At 44.9% G+C, this 15,253-nt stretch overlaps 21 non-coding genes across 21 annotated transcripts; all 21 read left to right on the top strand.

Moving 5' to 3' along the window:
* Positions 1–238: 238 nt before the first annotated feature.
* LOC133963653 (U5 spliceosomal RNA) lies at positions 239–351 on the top strand. The gene has a single exon (XR_009923145.1). It is a non-coding gene; the product is annotated as a U5 spliceosomal RNA (small nuclear RNA).
* A 177-nt stretch (positions 352–528) lies between these two features.
* On the top strand, positions 529–720 carry LOC133964285 (U2 spliceosomal RNA). Its single transcript, XR_009923747.1, has one exon. It is a non-coding gene; the product is annotated as a U2 spliceosomal RNA (small nuclear RNA).
* A 513-nt stretch (positions 721–1,233) lies between these two features.
* On the top strand, positions 1,234–1,346 carry LOC133963570 (U5 spliceosomal RNA). The gene has a single exon (XR_009923065.1). It is a non-coding gene; the product is annotated as a U5 spliceosomal RNA (small nuclear RNA).
* A 174-nt stretch (positions 1,347–1,520) lies between these two features.
* On the top strand, positions 1,521–1,712 carry LOC133964284 (U2 spliceosomal RNA). Its single transcript, XR_009923746.1, has one exon. It is a non-coding gene; the product is annotated as a U2 spliceosomal RNA (small nuclear RNA).
* Positions 1,713–2,225: 513 nt separating this feature from the next.
* On the top strand, positions 2,226–2,338 carry LOC133963652 (U5 spliceosomal RNA). The gene has a single exon (XR_009923144.1). It is a non-coding gene; the product is annotated as a U5 spliceosomal RNA (small nuclear RNA).
* A 177-nt stretch (positions 2,339–2,515) lies between these two features.
* On the top strand, positions 2,516–2,707 carry LOC133964283 (U2 spliceosomal RNA). The gene has a single exon (XR_009923745.1). It is a non-coding gene; the product is annotated as a U2 spliceosomal RNA (small nuclear RNA).
* Positions 2,708–3,220: 513 nt separating this feature from the next.
* On the top strand, positions 3,221–3,333 carry LOC133963569 (U5 spliceosomal RNA). Its single transcript, XR_009923064.1, has one exon. It is a non-coding gene; the product is annotated as a U5 spliceosomal RNA (small nuclear RNA).
* A 174-nt stretch (positions 3,334–3,507) lies between these two features.
* On the top strand, positions 3,508–3,699 carry LOC133964282 (U2 spliceosomal RNA). Its single transcript, XR_009923744.1, has one exon. It is a non-coding gene; the product is annotated as a U2 spliceosomal RNA (small nuclear RNA).
* A 513-nt stretch (positions 3,700–4,212) lies between these two features.
* On the top strand, positions 4,213–4,325 carry LOC133963651 (U5 spliceosomal RNA). The gene has a single exon (XR_009923143.1). It is a non-coding gene; the product is annotated as a U5 spliceosomal RNA (small nuclear RNA).
* Positions 4,326–4,502: 177 nt separating this feature from the next.
* On the top strand, positions 4,503–4,694 carry LOC133962685 (U2 spliceosomal RNA). Its single transcript, XR_009922263.1, has one exon. It is a non-coding gene; the product is annotated as a U2 spliceosomal RNA (small nuclear RNA).
* Positions 4,695–5,207: 513 nt separating this feature from the next.
* On the top strand, positions 5,208–5,320 carry LOC133963650 (U5 spliceosomal RNA). Its single transcript, XR_009923142.1, has one exon. It is a non-coding gene; the product is annotated as a U5 spliceosomal RNA (small nuclear RNA).
* A 177-nt stretch (positions 5,321–5,497) lies between these two features.
* On the top strand, positions 5,498–5,680 carry LOC133962976 (U2 spliceosomal RNA). Its single transcript, XR_009922537.1, has one exon. It is a non-coding gene; the product is annotated as a U2 spliceosomal RNA (small nuclear RNA).
* Positions 5,681–6,193: 513 nt separating this feature from the next.
* On the top strand, positions 6,194–6,306 carry LOC133963568 (U5 spliceosomal RNA). Its single transcript, XR_009923063.1, has one exon. It is a non-coding gene; the product is annotated as a U5 spliceosomal RNA (small nuclear RNA).
* Positions 6,307–6,483: 177 nt separating this feature from the next.
* LOC133964281 (U2 spliceosomal RNA) lies at positions 6,484–6,675 on the top strand. The gene has a single exon (XR_009923743.1). It is a non-coding gene; the product is annotated as a U2 spliceosomal RNA (small nuclear RNA).
* Positions 6,676–7,188: 513 nt separating this feature from the next.
* Positions 7,189–7,301, top strand: LOC133963649 (U5 spliceosomal RNA). The gene has a single exon (XR_009923141.1). It is a non-coding gene; the product is annotated as a U5 spliceosomal RNA (small nuclear RNA).
* A 177-nt stretch (positions 7,302–7,478) lies between these two features.
* On the top strand, positions 7,479–7,666 carry LOC133962942 (U2 spliceosomal RNA). The gene has a single exon (XR_009922506.1). It is a non-coding gene; the product is annotated as a U2 spliceosomal RNA (small nuclear RNA).
* Positions 7,667–8,179: 513 nt separating this feature from the next.
* Positions 8,180–8,292, top strand: LOC133963567 (U5 spliceosomal RNA). The gene has a single exon (XR_009923062.1). It is a non-coding gene; the product is annotated as a U5 spliceosomal RNA (small nuclear RNA).
* A 177-nt stretch (positions 8,293–8,469) lies between these two features.
* LOC133964280 (U2 spliceosomal RNA) lies at positions 8,470–8,661 on the top strand. Its single transcript, XR_009923742.1, has one exon. It is a non-coding gene; the product is annotated as a U2 spliceosomal RNA (small nuclear RNA).
* A 513-nt stretch (positions 8,662–9,174) lies between these two features.
* On the top strand, positions 9,175–9,287 carry LOC133963566 (U5 spliceosomal RNA). The gene has a single exon (XR_009923061.1). It is a non-coding gene; the product is annotated as a U5 spliceosomal RNA (small nuclear RNA).
* A 177-nt stretch (positions 9,288–9,464) lies between these two features.
* On the top strand, positions 9,465–9,656 carry LOC133962728 (U2 spliceosomal RNA). The gene has a single exon (XR_009922303.1). It is a non-coding gene; the product is annotated as a U2 spliceosomal RNA (small nuclear RNA).
* A 513-nt stretch (positions 9,657–10,169) lies between these two features.
* On the top strand, positions 10,170–10,282 carry LOC133963564 (U5 spliceosomal RNA). Its single transcript, XR_009923059.1, has one exon. It is a non-coding gene; the product is annotated as a U5 spliceosomal RNA (small nuclear RNA).
* Positions 10,283–15,253: the final 4,971 nt, after the last annotated feature.

Below are 15,253 nucleotides of genomic sequence, written 5' to 3'. Positions count from 1 at the left end.
TCCGCTTTTGGACCCAATGTAAGTGGTTCAGGGATGTATTGCTTAAAAAGGCTTAAAAGCCAATCACTAGTCAGGGCAGGAGCAAATAAAGCCTTGTATAATTTGTGTTGGCAGATGGGGGCGTGGTGGGAATGTTGTATACTAGAATCTGACATGCGGAAAGCAAAGAGAGGCCCACCGCGAAGGTGGTGACTGTGACCGAGAGGCTCCACCGCTGCTCTCGAGCAGAGGGCCATGCTGACTCTGGTTTCTCTTCATAACGCACAAGTCTTTCGCCTTTTACTAAAGACTTCCGTGGAGAGGAACAAACGTGAGTTGAATCTATTTTTGGCAGGCTTTGCTGTATGGCTGAGCCTTATGAAATTGTGAAAAGTCAAAGAGCTGTCTAGGTCAGCAATCAGGTGTCCACAAAGGAGAGCTTGGGCGGAGGTGATGAGCAGCCATTGTTATGCACACCTACAAACGGGGTACCACAGCAAGGGAGATTTGTGCCAAGAGGTTGGCTTGGACATCCAACACTTGTGGATTATCGCTTCTCGGCCTTTTGGCTAAGATCAAGTGTAGTATCTGTTCTTATCAGTTTAATATCTGATATGTCCTCTATATGAGGACTACATATTAAGCAGATTTTTGGCAAGAGGAGCAGAAATTTGGAGCTTGCTCCCTTCTCTCCACGCATCGACCTAGCATTGCAGTGCCGCTGGGAACGGTGCACTCTGTTCTTACCTTGTAGAAAAGCAAACACTCAAACAATTGTGGAGGTTTCAAGGTGAATTCTACACTGGGTCAATGAAACTGAGGGAATGGCCTGGCAGAGTTTGACAAGTGTGCAAAACTGCTCTTATGACTCACTGCCTTGTGAAGTGATTATGCATGACTCTGCACGGGGTCACAATGAGCATCAACTGGATTCCAAATAGAATCAGAAGCATTTGTCAAAAACTGAAACGTGTTTTCACTCAACATCTCCTGGGAGACTTGGTGAGAAAGCAGAGTCCGCTTTTGGACCCAATGTAAGTGGTTCAGGGATGTATCGCTTAAAAAGGCTTAAAAGCCAATCACTAGTCAGGGCAGGAGCAAATAAAGCCTTGTATAATTTGTGTTGGCAGATGGGGGCGTGGTGGACTGTTGTATACTAGAATCTGACATGCGGAAAGCAAAGAGAAACCCCACCGCGAAGGTGGTGACTGTGACCGAGAGGCTCCAACGCTGCTCTCAAGCAGAGGGCCATGCTGACTCTGGTTTCTCTTCATAACGCACAAGTCTTTCGCCTTTTACTAAAGACTTCCGTGGAGAGGAACAAACATGAGTTGAATCTATTTTTGGCAGGCTTTGCTGTATGGCTGAGCCTTATGAAATTGTGAAAAGTCAAAGAGCTGTCTAGGTCAGCAATCAGGTGTCCACAAAGGAGAGCTTGGGCGGAGGTCATGAGCCATTGTTACGCACACCTACAAACGGGGTACCACAGCAAGGGAGATTTGTGCCAAGAGGTTGGCGTGGACATCCAACACTTGTGGATTATCGCTTCTCGGCCTTTTGGCTAAGATCAAGTGTAGTATCTGTTCTTATCAGTTTAATATCTGATATGTCCTCTATATGAGGACTACATATTAAGCAGATTTTTGGCAAGAGGAGCAGAAATTTGGAGCTTGCTCCCTTCTCTCCACGCATCGACCTAGCATTGCAGTGCCGCTGGGAACGGTGCACTCTGTTCTTACCTTGTAGAAAAGCAAACACTCAAACAATTGTGGAGGTTTCAAGGTGAATTCTACACTGGGTCAATGAAACTGAGGGAATGGCCTGGCAGAGTTTGACAAGTGTGCAAAACTGCTCTGATGACTCACTGCCTTGTGAAGCGATTATGCATGAATCTGCACGGGGTCACAATGAGCATCAACTGGATTCCAAATAGAATCAGAAGCATTTGTCAAAAACTGAAACGTGTTTTCACTCAACATCTCCTGGGAGACTTGGTGAGAAAGCAGAGTCCGCTTTTGCACCCAATGTAAGTGGTTCAGGGATGTATTGCTTAAAAAGGCTTAAAAGCCAATCACTAGTCAGGGCAGGAGCAAATAAAGCCTTGTATAATTTGTGTTGGCAGATGGGGGCGTGGTGGGAATGTTGTATACTAGAATCTGACATGCGGAAAGCAAAGAGAGGCCCACCGCGAAGGTGGTGACTGTGACCGAGAGGCTCCACCGCTGCTCTCGAGCAGAGGGCCATGCTGACTCTGGTTTCTCTTCATAACGCACAAGTCTTTCGCCTTTTACTAAAGACTTCCGTGGAGAGGAACAAACGTGAGTTGAATCTATTTTTGGCAGGCTTTGCTGTATGGCTGAGCCTTATGAAATTGTGAAAAGTCAAAGAGCTGTCTAGGTCAGCAATCAGGTGTCCACAAAGGAGAGCTTGGGCGGAGGTGATGAGCAGCCATTGTTATGCACACCTACAAACGGGGTACCACAGCAAGGGAGATTTGTGCCAAGAGGTTAGGTTGGACATCCAACACTTGTGGATTATCGCTTCTCGGCCTTTTGGCTAAGATCAAGTGTAGTATCTGTTCTTATCAGTTTAATATCTGATATGTCCTCTATATGAGGACTACATATTAAGCAGATTTTTGGCAAGAGGAGCAGAAATTTGGAGCTTGCTCCCTTCTCTCCACGCATCGACCTAGCATTGCAGTGCCGCTGGGAACGGTGCACTCTGTTCTTACCTTGTAGAAAAGCAAACACTCAAACAATTGTGGAGGTTTCAAGGTGAATTCTACACCGGGTCAATGAAACTGAGGGAATGGCCTGGCAGAGTTTGACAAGTGTGCAAAACTGCTCTGATGACTCACTGCCTTGTGAAGCGATTATGCATGAATCTGCACGGGGTCACAATGAGCATCAACTGGATTCCAAATAGAATCAGAAGCATTTGTCAAAAACTGAAACGTGTTTTCACTCAACATCTCCTGGGAGACTTGGTGAGAAAGCAGAGTCCGCTTTTGAACCCAATGTAAGTGGTTCAGGGATGTATTGCTTAAAAAGGCTTAAAAGCCAATCACTAGTCAGGGCAGGAGCAAATAAAGCCTTGTATAATTTGTGTTGGCAGATGGGGGCGTGGTGGGAATGTTGTATACTAGAATCTAACATGCGGAAAGCAAAGAGAGGCCCACCGCGAAGGTGGTGACTGTGACCGAGAGGCTCCACCGCTGCTCTCGAGCAGAGGGCCATGCTGACTCTGGTTTCTCTTCATAACGCACAAGTCTTTCGCCTTTTACTAAAGACTTCCGTGGAGAGGAACAAACATGAGTTGAATCTATTTTTGGCAGGCTTTGCTGTATGGCTGAGCCTTATGAAATTGTGAAAAGTCAAAGAGCTGTCTAGGTCAGCAATCAGGTGTCCACAAAGGAGAGCTTGGGCGGAGGTCATGAGCCATTGTTACGCACACCTACAAACGGGGTACCACAGCAAGGGAGATTTGTGCCAAGAGGTTGGCGTGGACATCCAACACTTGTGGATTATCGCTTCTCGGCCTTTTGGCTAAGATCAAGTGTAGTATCTGTTCTTATCAGTTTAATATCTGATATGTCCTCTATATGAGGACTACATATTAAGCAGATTTTTGGCAAGAGGAGCAGAAATTTGGAGCTTGCTCCCTTCTCTCCACGCATCGACCTAGCATTGCAGTGCCGCTGGGAACGGTGCACTCTGTTCTTACCTTGTAGAAAAGCAAACACTCAAACAATTGTGGAGGTTTCAAGGTGAATTCTACACTGGGTCAATGAAACTGAGGGAATGTCCTGGCAGAGTTTGACAAGTGTGCAAAACTGCTCTGATGACTCACTGCCTTGTGAAGCGATTATGCATGAATCTGCATGGGGTCACAATGAGCATCAACTGGATTCCAAATAGAATCAGAAGCATTTGTCAAAAACTGAAACGTGTTTTCACTCAACATCTCCTGGGAGACTTGGTGAGAAAGCAGAGTCCGCTTTTGGACCCAATGTAAGTGGTTCAGGGATGTATTGCTTAAAAAGGCTTAAAAGCCAATCACTAGTCAGGGCAGGAGCAAATAAAGCCTTGTATAATTTGTGTTGGCAGATGGGGGCGTGGTGGGAATGTTGTATACTAGAATCTGACATGCGGAAAGCAAAGAGAGGCCCACCGCGAAGGTGGTGACTGTGACCGAGAGGCTCCACCGCTGCTCTCGAGCAGAGGGCCATGCTGACTCTGGTTTCTCTTCATAACGCACAAGTCTTTCGCCTTTTACTAAAGACTTCCGTGGAGAGGAACAAACGTGAGTTGAATCTATTTTTGGCAGGCTTTGCTGTATGGCTGAGCCTTATGAAATTGTGAAAAGTCAAAGAGCTGTCTAGGTCAGCAATCAGGTGTCCACAAAGGAGAGCTTGGGCGGAGGTGATGAGCAGCCATTGTTATGCACACCTACAAACGGGGTACCACAGCAAGGGAGATTTGTGCCAAGAGGTTGGCTTGGACATCCAACACTTGTGGATTATCGCTTCTCTGCCTTTTGGCTAAGATCAAGTGTAGTATCTGTTCTTATCAGTTTAATATCTGATATGTCCTCTATATGAGGACTACATATTAAGCAGATTTTTGGCAAGAGGAGCAGAAATTTGGAGCTTGCTCCCTTCTCTCCACGCATCGACCTAGCATTGCAGTGCCGCTGGGAATGGTGCACTCTGTTCTTACCTTGTAGAAAAGCAAACACTCAAACAATTGTGGAGGTTTCAAGGTGAATTCTACACTGGGTCAATGAAACTGAGGGAATGGCCTGGCAGAGTTTGACAAGTGTGCAAAACTGCTCTGATGACTCACTGCCTTGTGAAGCGATTATGCATGAATCTGCACGGGGTCACAATGAGCATCAACTGGATTCCAAATAGAATCAGAAGCATTTGTCAAAAACTGAAACGTGTTTTCACTCAACATCTCCTGGGAGACCTGGTGAGAAAGCAGAGTCCACTTTTGGACCCAATGTAAGTGGTTCAGGGATGTATTGCTTAAAAAGGCTTAAAAGCCAATCACTAGTCAGGGCAGGAGCAAATAAAGCCTTGTATAATTTGTGTTGGCAGATGGGGGCGTGGTGGGAATGTTGTATACTAGAATCTGACATGCGGAAAGCAAAGAGAGGCCCACCGCGAAGGTGGTGACTGTGACCGAGAGGCTCCACCGCTGCTCTCGAGCAGAGGGCCATGCTGACTCTGGTTTCTCTTCATAACGCACAAGTCTTTCGCCTTTTACTAAAGACTTCCGTGGAGAGGAACAAACGTGAGTTGAATCTATTTTTGGCAGGCTTTGCTGTATGGCTGAGCCTTATGAAATTGTGAAAAGTCAAAGAGCTGTCTAGGTCAGCAATCAGGTGTCCACAAAGGAGAGCTTGGGCGGAGGTGATGAGCAGCCATTGTTATGCACACCTACAAACGGGGTACCACAGCAAGGGAGATTTGTGCCAAGAGGTTGGCTTGGACATCCAACACTTGTGGATTATCGCTTCTCGGCCTTTTGGCTAAGATCAAGTGTAGTATCTGTTCTTATCAGTTTAATATCTGATATGTCCTCTATATGAGGACTACATATTAAGCAGATTTTTGGCAAGAGGAGCAGAAATTTGGAGCTTTCTCCACGCATCGACCTAGCATTGCAGTGCCGCTGGGAACGGTGCACTCTGTTCTTACCTTGTAGAAAAGCAAACACTCAAACAATTGTGGAGGTTTCAAGGTGAATTCTACACTGGGTCAATGAAACTGAGGGAATGGCCTGGCAGAGTTTGACAAGTGTGCAAAACTGCTCTTATGACTCACTGCCTTGTGAAGTGATTATGCATGACTCTGCACGGGGTCACACTGAGCATCAACTGGATTCCAAATAGAATCAGAAGCATTTGTCAAAAACTGAAACGTGTTTTCACTCAACATCTCCTGGGAGACTTGGTGAGAAAGCAGAGTCCGCTTTTGGACCCAATGTAAGTGGTTCAGGGATGTATTGCTTAAAAAGGCTTAAAAGCCAATCATTAGTCAGGGCAGGAGCAAATAAAGCCTTGTATAATTTGTGTTGGCAGATGGGGGCGTGGTGGGAATGTTGTATACTAGAATCTGACATGCGGAAAGCAAAGAGAGGCCCACCGCGAAGGTGGTGACTGTGACCGAGAGGCTCCACCGCTGCTCTCGAGCAGAGGGCCATGCTGACTCTGGTTTCTCTTCATAACGCACAAGTCTTTCGCCTTTTACTAAAGACTTCCGTGGAGAGGAACAAACATGAGTTGAATCTATTTTTGGCAGGCTTTGCTGTATGGCTGAGCCTTATGAAATTGTGAAAAGTCAAAGAGCTGTCTAGGTCAGCAATCAGGTGTCCACAAAGGAGAGCTTGGGCGGAGGTGATGAGCAGCCATTGTTATGCACACCTACAAACGGGGTACCACAGCAAGGGAGATTTGTGCCAAGAGGTTAGCTTGGACATCCAACACTTGTGGATTATCGCTTCTCGGCCTTTTGGCTAAGATCAAGTGTAGTATCTGTTCTTATCAGTTTAATATCTGATATGTCCTCTATATGAGGACTACATATTAAGCAGATTTTTGGCAAGAGGAGCAGAAATTTGGAGCTTGCTCCCTTCTCTCCACGCATCGACCTAGCATTGCAGTGCCGCTGGGAACGGTGCACTCTGTTCTTACCTTGTAGAAAAGCAAACACTCAAACAATTGTGGAGGTTTCAAGGTGAATTCTACACTGGGTCAATGAAACTGAGGGAATGGCCTGGCAGAGTTTGACAAGTGTGCAAAACTGCTCTTATGACTCACTTTCTTGTGAAGTGATTATGCATGAATCTGCACGGGGTCACAATGAGCATCAACTGGATTCCAAATAGAATCAGAAGCATTTGTCAAAAACTGAAACGTGTTTTCACTCAACATCTCCTGGGAGACTTGGTGAGAAAGCAGAGTCCGCTTTTGGACCCAATGTAAGTGGTTCAGGGATGTATTGCTTAAAAAGGCTTAAAAGCCAATCACTAGTCAGGGCAGGAGCAAATAAAGCCTTGTATAATTTGTGTTGGCAGATGGGGGCGTGGTGGGAATGTTGTATACTAGAATCTGACATGCGGAAAGCAAAGAGAGGCCCACCGCGAAGGTGGTGACTGTGACCGAGAGGCTCCACCGCTGCTCTCGAGCAGAGGGCCATGCTGACTCTGGTTTCTCTTCATAACGCACAAGTCTTTCGCCTTTTACTAAAGACTTCCGTGGAGAGGAACAAACGTGAGTTGAATCTATTTTTGGCAGGCTTTGCTGTATGGCTGAGCCTTATGAAATTGTGAAAAGTCAAAGAGCTGTCTAGGTCAGCAATCAGGTGTCCACAAAGGAGAGCTTGGGCGGAGGTGATGAGCAGCCATTGTTATGCACACCTACAAACGGGGTACCACAGCAAGGGAGATTTGTGCCAAGAGGTTGGCTTGGACATCCAACACTTGTGGATTATCGCTTCTCGGCCTTTTGGCTAAGATCAAGTGTAGTATCTGTTCTTATCAGTTTAATATCTGATATGTCCTCTATATGAGGACTACATATTAAGCAGATTTTTGGCAAGAGGAGCAGAAATTTGGAGCTTGCTCCCTTCCACGCATCGACCTAGCATTGCAGTGCCGCTGGGAACGGTGCACTCTGTTCTTACCTTGTAGAAAAGCAAACACTCAAACAATTGTGGAGGTTTCAAGGTGAATTCTACACTGGGTCAATGAAACTGAGGGAATGGCCTGGCAGAGTTTGACAAGTGTGCAAAACTGCTCTTATGACTCACTGCCTTGTGAAGTGATTATGCATGACTCTGCACGGGGTCACACTGAGCATCAACTGGATTCCAAATAGAATCAGAAGCATTTGTCAAAAACTGAAACGTGTTTTCACTCAACATCTCCTGGGAGACTTGGTGAGAAAGCAGAGTCCGCTTTTGGACCCAATGTAAGTTGTTCAGGGATGTATTGCTTAAAAAGGCTTAAAAGCCAATCATTAGTCAGGGCAGGAGCAAATAAAACCTTGTATAATTTGTGTTGGCAGATGGGGGCGTGGTGGGAATGTTGTATACTAGAATCTGACATGCGGAAAGCAAAGAGAGGCCCACCGCGAAGGTGGTGACTGTGACCGAGAGGCTCCACCGCTGCTCTCGAGCAGAGGGCCATGCTGACTCTGGTTTCTCTTCATAACGCACAAGTCTTTCGCCTTTTACTAAAGACTTCCGTGGAGAGGAACAAACATGAGTTGAATCTATTTTTGGCAGGCTTTGCTGTATGGCTGAGCCTTATGAAATTGTGAAAAGTCAAAGAGCTGTCTAGGTCAGCAATCAGGTGTCCACAAAGGAGAGCTTGGGCGGAGGTGATGAGCAGCCATTGTTATGCACACCTACAAACGGTGTACCACAGCAAGGGAGATTTGTGCCAAGAGGTTAGCTTGGACATCCAACACTTGTGGATTATCGCTTCTCGGCCTTTTGGCTAAGATCAAGTGTAGTATCTGTTCTTATCAGTTTAATATCTGATATGTCCTCTATATGAGGACTACATATTAAGCAGATTTTTGGCAAGAGGAGCAGAAATTTGGAGCTTGCTCCCTTCTCTCCACGCATCGACCTAGCATTGCAGTGCCGCTGGGAACGGTGCACTCTGTTCTTACCTTGTAGAAAAGCAAACACTCAAACAATTGTGGAGGTTTCAAGGTGAATTCTACACTGGGTCAATGAAACTGAGGGAATGGCCTGGCAGAGTTTGACAAGTGTGCAAAACTGCTCTTATGACTCACTGCCTTGTGAAGTGATTATGCATGACTCTGCACGGGGTCACACTGAGCATCAACTGGATTCCAAATAGAATCAGAAGCGTTTGTCAAAAACTGAAACGTTTTTTCACTCAACATCTCCTGGGAGACTTGGTGAGAAAGCAGAGTCCGCTTTTGGACCCAATGTAAGTGGTTCAGGGATGTATCGCTTAAAAAGGCTTAAAAGCCAATCACTAGTCAGGGCAGGAGCAAATAAAGCCTTGTATAATTTGTGTTGGCAGATGGGGGCGTGGTGGGAATGTTGTATACTAGAATCTGACATGCGGAAAGCAAAGAGAGGCCCACCGCGAAGGTGGTGACTGTGACCGAGAGGCTCCACCGCTGCTCTCGAGCAGAGGGCCATGCTGACTCTGGTTTCTCTTCATAACGCACAAGTCTTTCGCCTTTTACTAAAGACTTCCGTGGAGAGGAACAAACATGAGTTGAATCTATTTTTGGCAGGCTTTGCTGTATGGCTGAGCCTTATGAAATTGTGAAAAGTGAAAGAGCTGTCTAGGTCAGCAATCAGGTGTCCACAAAGGAGAGCTTGGGCGGAGGTGATGAGCAGCCATTGTAATGCACACCTACAAACGGTGTACCACAGCAAGGGAGATTTGTGCCAAGAGGTTGGCTTGGACATCCAACACTTGTGGATTATCGCTTCTCGGCCTTTTGGCTAAGATCAAGTGTAGTATCTGTTCTTATCAGTTTAATATCTGATATGTCCTCTATATGAGGACTACATATTAAGCAGATATTTGGCAAGAGGAGCAGAAATTTGGAGCTTGCTCCCTTCTCTCCACGCATCGACCTAGCATTGCAGTGCCGCTGGGAACGGTGCACTCTGTTCTTACCTTGTAGAAAAGCAAACACTCAAACAATTGTGGAGGTTTCAAGGTGAATTCTACACTGGGTCAATGAAACTGAGGGAATGGCCTGGCAGAGTTTGACAAGTGTGTAAAACTGCTCTGATGACTCACTGCCTTGTAAAGCGATCATGCATGACTCTGCACGGGGTCACAATGAGCATCAACTAGATTCCAAATAGAATCAGAAGCGTTTGTCAAAAACTGAAACGTTTTTTCACTCAACATCTCCTGGGAGACTTGGTGAGAAAGCAGAGTCCGCTTTTGGACCCAATGTAAGTGGTTCAGGGATGTATCGCTTAAAAAGGCTTAAAAGCCAATCACTAGTCAGGGCAGGAGCAAATAAAGCCTTGTATAATTTGTGTTGGCAGATGGGGGCGTGGTGGGAATGTTGTATACTAGAATCTGACATGCGGAAAGCAAAGAGAGGCCCACCGCGAAGGTGGTGACTGTGACCGAGAGGCTCCACCGCTGCTCTCGAGCAGAGGGCCATGCTGACTCTGGTTTCTCTTCATAACGCACAAGTCTTTCGCCTTTTACTAAAGACTTCCGTGGAGAGGAACAAACATGAGTTGAATCTATTTTTGGCAGGCTTTGCTGTATGGCTGAGCCTTATGAAATTGTGAAAAGTCAAAGAGCTGTCTAGGTCAGCAATCAGGTGTCCACAAAGGAGAGCTTGGGCGGAGGTCATGAGCCATTGTTACGCACACCTACAAACGGGGTACCACAGCAAGGGAGATTTGTGCCAAGAGGTTGGCGTGGACATCCAACACTTGTGGATTATCGCTTCTCGGCCTTTTGGCTAAGATCTAGCCAGGTGAGAAGGGTTTGCGGACGTGGATTGTCATAATGACGTCAGCAACAGTTTCACAGCAGGGACTTCCCGTGCTGAAAAATACTTTGAGATTCATTTGGAAGAGTACTGAAGTTTTTTTGGATAGGAGAGAATTTGGAGTTAATATTCTTTTTGGAGCCTTGTCCCTCAAGATAGATGACCTCCTCTGCTTGCAGAGAAATGCCACCGACCGTTTTTTTGATGTTACGTTCTATAATCTCACCAAGATGGAGGAAACGAAAAGGTTGGCTGATCGTTTGGCTGATGGACCACTGAGGGAGTACCAGATTCAAAGCCTTTGCCGAACTGGTGAGCGTGTTATCACAATTCATAACTATAATCCCTGGGTAACTGAAGAAGCAACCAGATACTTCCTTTCTAAGCATGTGACAGTGATTTCGAGCATGAGGGAAATCAGGGACTCTCTTGACGTTTGGACTGGAAAAAGACAATGTCGTGTGCGGCTGAAGGATGACCCAGATGGTCACGATGGCTACCACCACCCCCCTGCCTCCTTCACCATAGGCACAAATAGAGGATATCTGTACTACTCGGGCCAGCCTATTTACTGCAGAAAATGCACAGACTTTGGTCACACGGCAGAATCCTGCACGCAGGTGAGGTGCAGAAATTGCAAGGGTCTAGGACACAAAATGGGGACTTGTGACCGTTCCAGAAAATGCAATCTTTGTGGGTCTGAAGGACATTTATTTAAGCACTGCCCTGAGGTCCGCTCCTCCTATGCAAGCATTGTAAGGCGACCAATGTGCGAAGATCCTGATGCCTCCTCCCTGAGAGCAATTAACGAGGTAATTGATCAAATGTTTGTGGACAATGAGATTGAGGCAAATGTGGTTGATCCACCTGAACGAGCACCTCCCCCAGAGAAGAAGAAGGGGGAGGAGACTACAACCTCAGAGGAGAGCCAACCTGTTCCTGAGTGGACCACAGTGGAAAGCAGGGGAGGCAAGGGGAAAAAAAGGAGGATCGAGACAAGCGCTGTGCCCCTGGGAGTGGATAGCGTGTTCAGTGTTCTTTCTGAGGTTGTGGAGGAGTCGCAGGAGGAAGGGGAGATGGAGGGGCTGCAGGTGAACAGCGATCAGGATGTGAAGGCTGCTGCCAGGGTGGATGGGCTGGAGGGTGGAGAACATGGACAAATTCCAGTGCAGACTGAGGTGACAGACTCTGACGGCAGCATGCCCCCGTCCGGGTGTGTCCTGGTGGAGTCCCTGGCTCCGAACAACTCTGACAGGGATTTGGTTTCAGAGCAATGCTCATTGCTTCCAGAGGGTAATACCCCCAACTCAGGGCACGCGGTGCCCGAGGAAAAGACACATAGGGAAGGCATTGAATTTGACTGTGAAGTTGAAAATTAGAGAAAACACAGTGTCTCGTCTTTGATGGTTTGTTTGTTTGTTTTGTTTTTTGTCTCATTCCTCATTTACCAGAATGTCCTCATTACATATAGTTTCCATAAATGTTAGAGGTTTGAGGAACAAGGCCAAAAGGGAAGTGGTCTTTTCTCATTTATGTTCAATCAACTTTTCTTTATGCCTTTTGCAAGAGGTCCACTTGAAAAATGAAGACGACGTGAACCTATTCTCAAAAGAGTGGACCAAAGGTGAATCTAGGTGGAGCATTGGGGGGGTCCATTCATCTGGGGTGGGAACACTATGTGGGAATAATGAAGTCCAAGTGGTTGGCAGTTTTTCAGTGGTACAGGGGAGGGTTTTGGTAACAGATATTGACTGGAAGGGAAAGGGGTTAAGAGTTATTAACATATATGCCCACTCTTCTCCAAAGGAGAGAAGGGAGCTTTTTCTTAGTCTTGACACTGCTTTCATGACCAACCGCCATGTGGTAATTGGAGGAGACTTCAATTCCCAAAGTGAGGGCAGCAAGGCCGAGGCCAGTTTAATAAATATTGTTACAAAGTATAATTTGGTGGATTCATATAAAAAAGCTAACCCAGACGATCTTGGCTTCACATGGTCAAATAGTAGAGGGGCGAAGAGTAGGATAGACTATATATTTTGTCCGGTAGAATTTCAGGTGACAGGGGCGAAAGTATCACCAGTTTTTTACACAGATCACAACATGCTCTCAGTAAAACTAACCTCAATGATGATCAAAAATGGTAAAGGGTATTGGAAATTAAACAACAATATTCTAGAGCTCCAGCAGTTTAGGGTAGCATTAAAGTGTTTTCTAAAAGATTGCTTTCATATGAGAGTATTTTATAAAAATGTCTGTGAATGGTGGGAAAGCACAAAGCTGCGTATTAGATACTACACACAGAATTACTCAAAAGAATCAAGGAAAGAGGAATTTAAATTATACTACCGACTGCAAAAAGCCATAAATAAATTAATGGAACAGAGAAATGCAGGTGGACAAATTGATAAGGACTTGCTGAAACATTTGCAAGATAAACAGAGGTTATTTTTTCACAACAGAGCAGAGGCCTATAAATTCCGGTGTCTTAGAGAGAAGTGGGAGAGTGACGAAAAGTGTTCTCCCTACTTCTTTAGACAGTCCAAAGCACAGGCAAAGAGGAGGAGCATAGTTTCCGTTTTAAATGAAACAGGTGAGGAGATTAACGATCCTGATGGGATTGCTCAAGTTATCTCTAATCATTTTTCTACGTTTTTTAAAGCAGAAAAGGTTGACTACATGAAAGGTGCAACATTGTTAGACAATATAGACAGATTCATACCTGAAGATCTGAGAACAGAGCTAGATAAAGATTTTACTTTAGAAGAAATCCTGAGGGCAACCATGTCTTTGAAAAAGGGCAAGGTGCCAGGAATAGATGGGATCACAAAAGAATTTTATATAATATTTTGGGAAGACATTGGGTCATGGCTGTTAGAGTTGTTCACTTATATATGTACATCTGGGATTATGGGGGAATCCATGAGAAAAGGGGTGATATCCCTGCTGTTTAAAAAAGGTGATGTCAACAAAATATCAAACTACAGGCCTCTAACAATGCTTTGTACAGATTATAAGATTTTTAGTAAGGTTTTGACAAACCGTTTGGTGTCAGCTCTACCCTTAATCATCGGCTCAGATCAGACATGTGCAGTACCTGGCAGGCAACTAAACTGGAATTTACAAATGCATAGAGATATACTATCTTATTCTCAGGACAGAAATATACCACTAATTGTCCTCAGTCTTGACCAGGAAAAAGCCTTTGACAGAGTTGATCACAATTTTTTGTTTAGGACACTAAAGAAATTTGGCTTCGGTGCTAGATTCAGGAGTTGGTTGAGGATTTTATACACAGAAGTCGGAAGCAGTGTTAATGTTAATGGCAACCTTGGTGAATTCTTTAAACAAACCAGAGGGGTCAGACAGGGATGTCCAGCATCAGCCCCCTTGTATGTGCTATTCATTGAAACGCTGGCATGTGCAATCAGGAAAAATGTTAACATCAAGGGTATACAGCTGCCTGGTGGTGAATCCTTGACCATATCCCAGTATGCAGATGACACTGTACTGTATTTAAAAGATGATTTCTGTCTGCGCGAAGCTATGCAGGTCATCGACACATTCTCAGTTGCTTCTGGTTCTAGAGTCAATACAGGAAAATCCCAAATCAAATACTTTGGAAAGTGGAAGGACATAGTTGATAACCCTTTAGGGTTCTCTCTGTGTGCGGGGCCAATGACTTTACTGGGAATATCCTTTGGAAATAACAATGATGGAGAAACTAATTGGGAGACAAAATTGGGAAAAGTGCTGAAAAAACTAAATATGTGGAAATTAAGAAGGCTGTCCATTAGTGGTAAGATTTTGGTTATTAAATCTGATTTATTGCCGACATTACTTCATGTGGCTTATATTTTCCCCATGCCGGCTTTAGTTTGTTTAAAACTTCAAAAATCTCTGTTTCAGTTCATATGGGGAGGGTATGAATACATTAAAAGAGCTACAATGTATCAGCCGGTCGAAAGAGGTGGTAGGGACATGCCAAATTTAGGTTTGAAGTTCAAAGTTTTGTTTTTTTCAAATACATGTAGAATAATGTTAAACCCACCTGAACACAAATGCCAACCATTGATTAAATTCTGGCTCTCTATCCATCTGAGACCTCTTGTGGCGAAATGGGAAAACAGTTTTCCGAAAGCAGAGGTCATGCCAGATCATTATAAAAAAATGATAAGTTGGGCAAAGAAATACAAGGAGTGTTGGAAAAGAGATTCAGTAGTTAATCACAAAAAGCTGTATGAAACGTTGATTGCTAAGTTTGACCCTAAAGATGGTTTGCATGTTCATAGTGACGTGTGGAGAAGAACCCAATGCAAGAGTCTAGAAAACAGATTAAGAGATTTTAATTGGTTGGTGCTTCATAGGAAATTACCTGTGAGGAATACTCTATTTAATCATGATTTAACATTAAATAGGATATGCCCAAGACGTGGATGCAATGGGGTAGAAACCGTGGAACATGCATTATTTGAATGTCCCTTTGCAAAACAATTGTGGAAGAAATTGGGCCAAAGATTCGGGTTTCTAAAAGAGGTGAATTGGGAAAAAGTTCTGTTCATGGATTTTAGTTTAGAGGGGGACAAAGGTGTGTGCAAAGCCTTAGAACTTACATCAATTGTGAAGGCTAAGTTATGGGAGGTAAGAGGTAGTATAATAAATGAGACGGAAAAGTGGTCGATAGAAAACACTACACACAGTATTGAAGACATTATGCGGCGAAAACTTAAATTGGAGGCGAGCAAATGGG

Source organism: Platichthys flesus, chromosome 10 (assembly GCF_949316205.1).
Source record: "Platichthys flesus chromosome 10, fPlaFle2.1, whole genome shotgun sequence".
Taxonomy (NCBI): domain Eukaryota; kingdom Metazoa; phylum Chordata; class Actinopteri; order Pleuronectiformes; family Pleuronectidae; genus Platichthys; species Platichthys flesus.
Note: the sequence above shows the minus strand (reverse complement) of the source record. Positions and strands in the feature narration are given on the sequence as shown.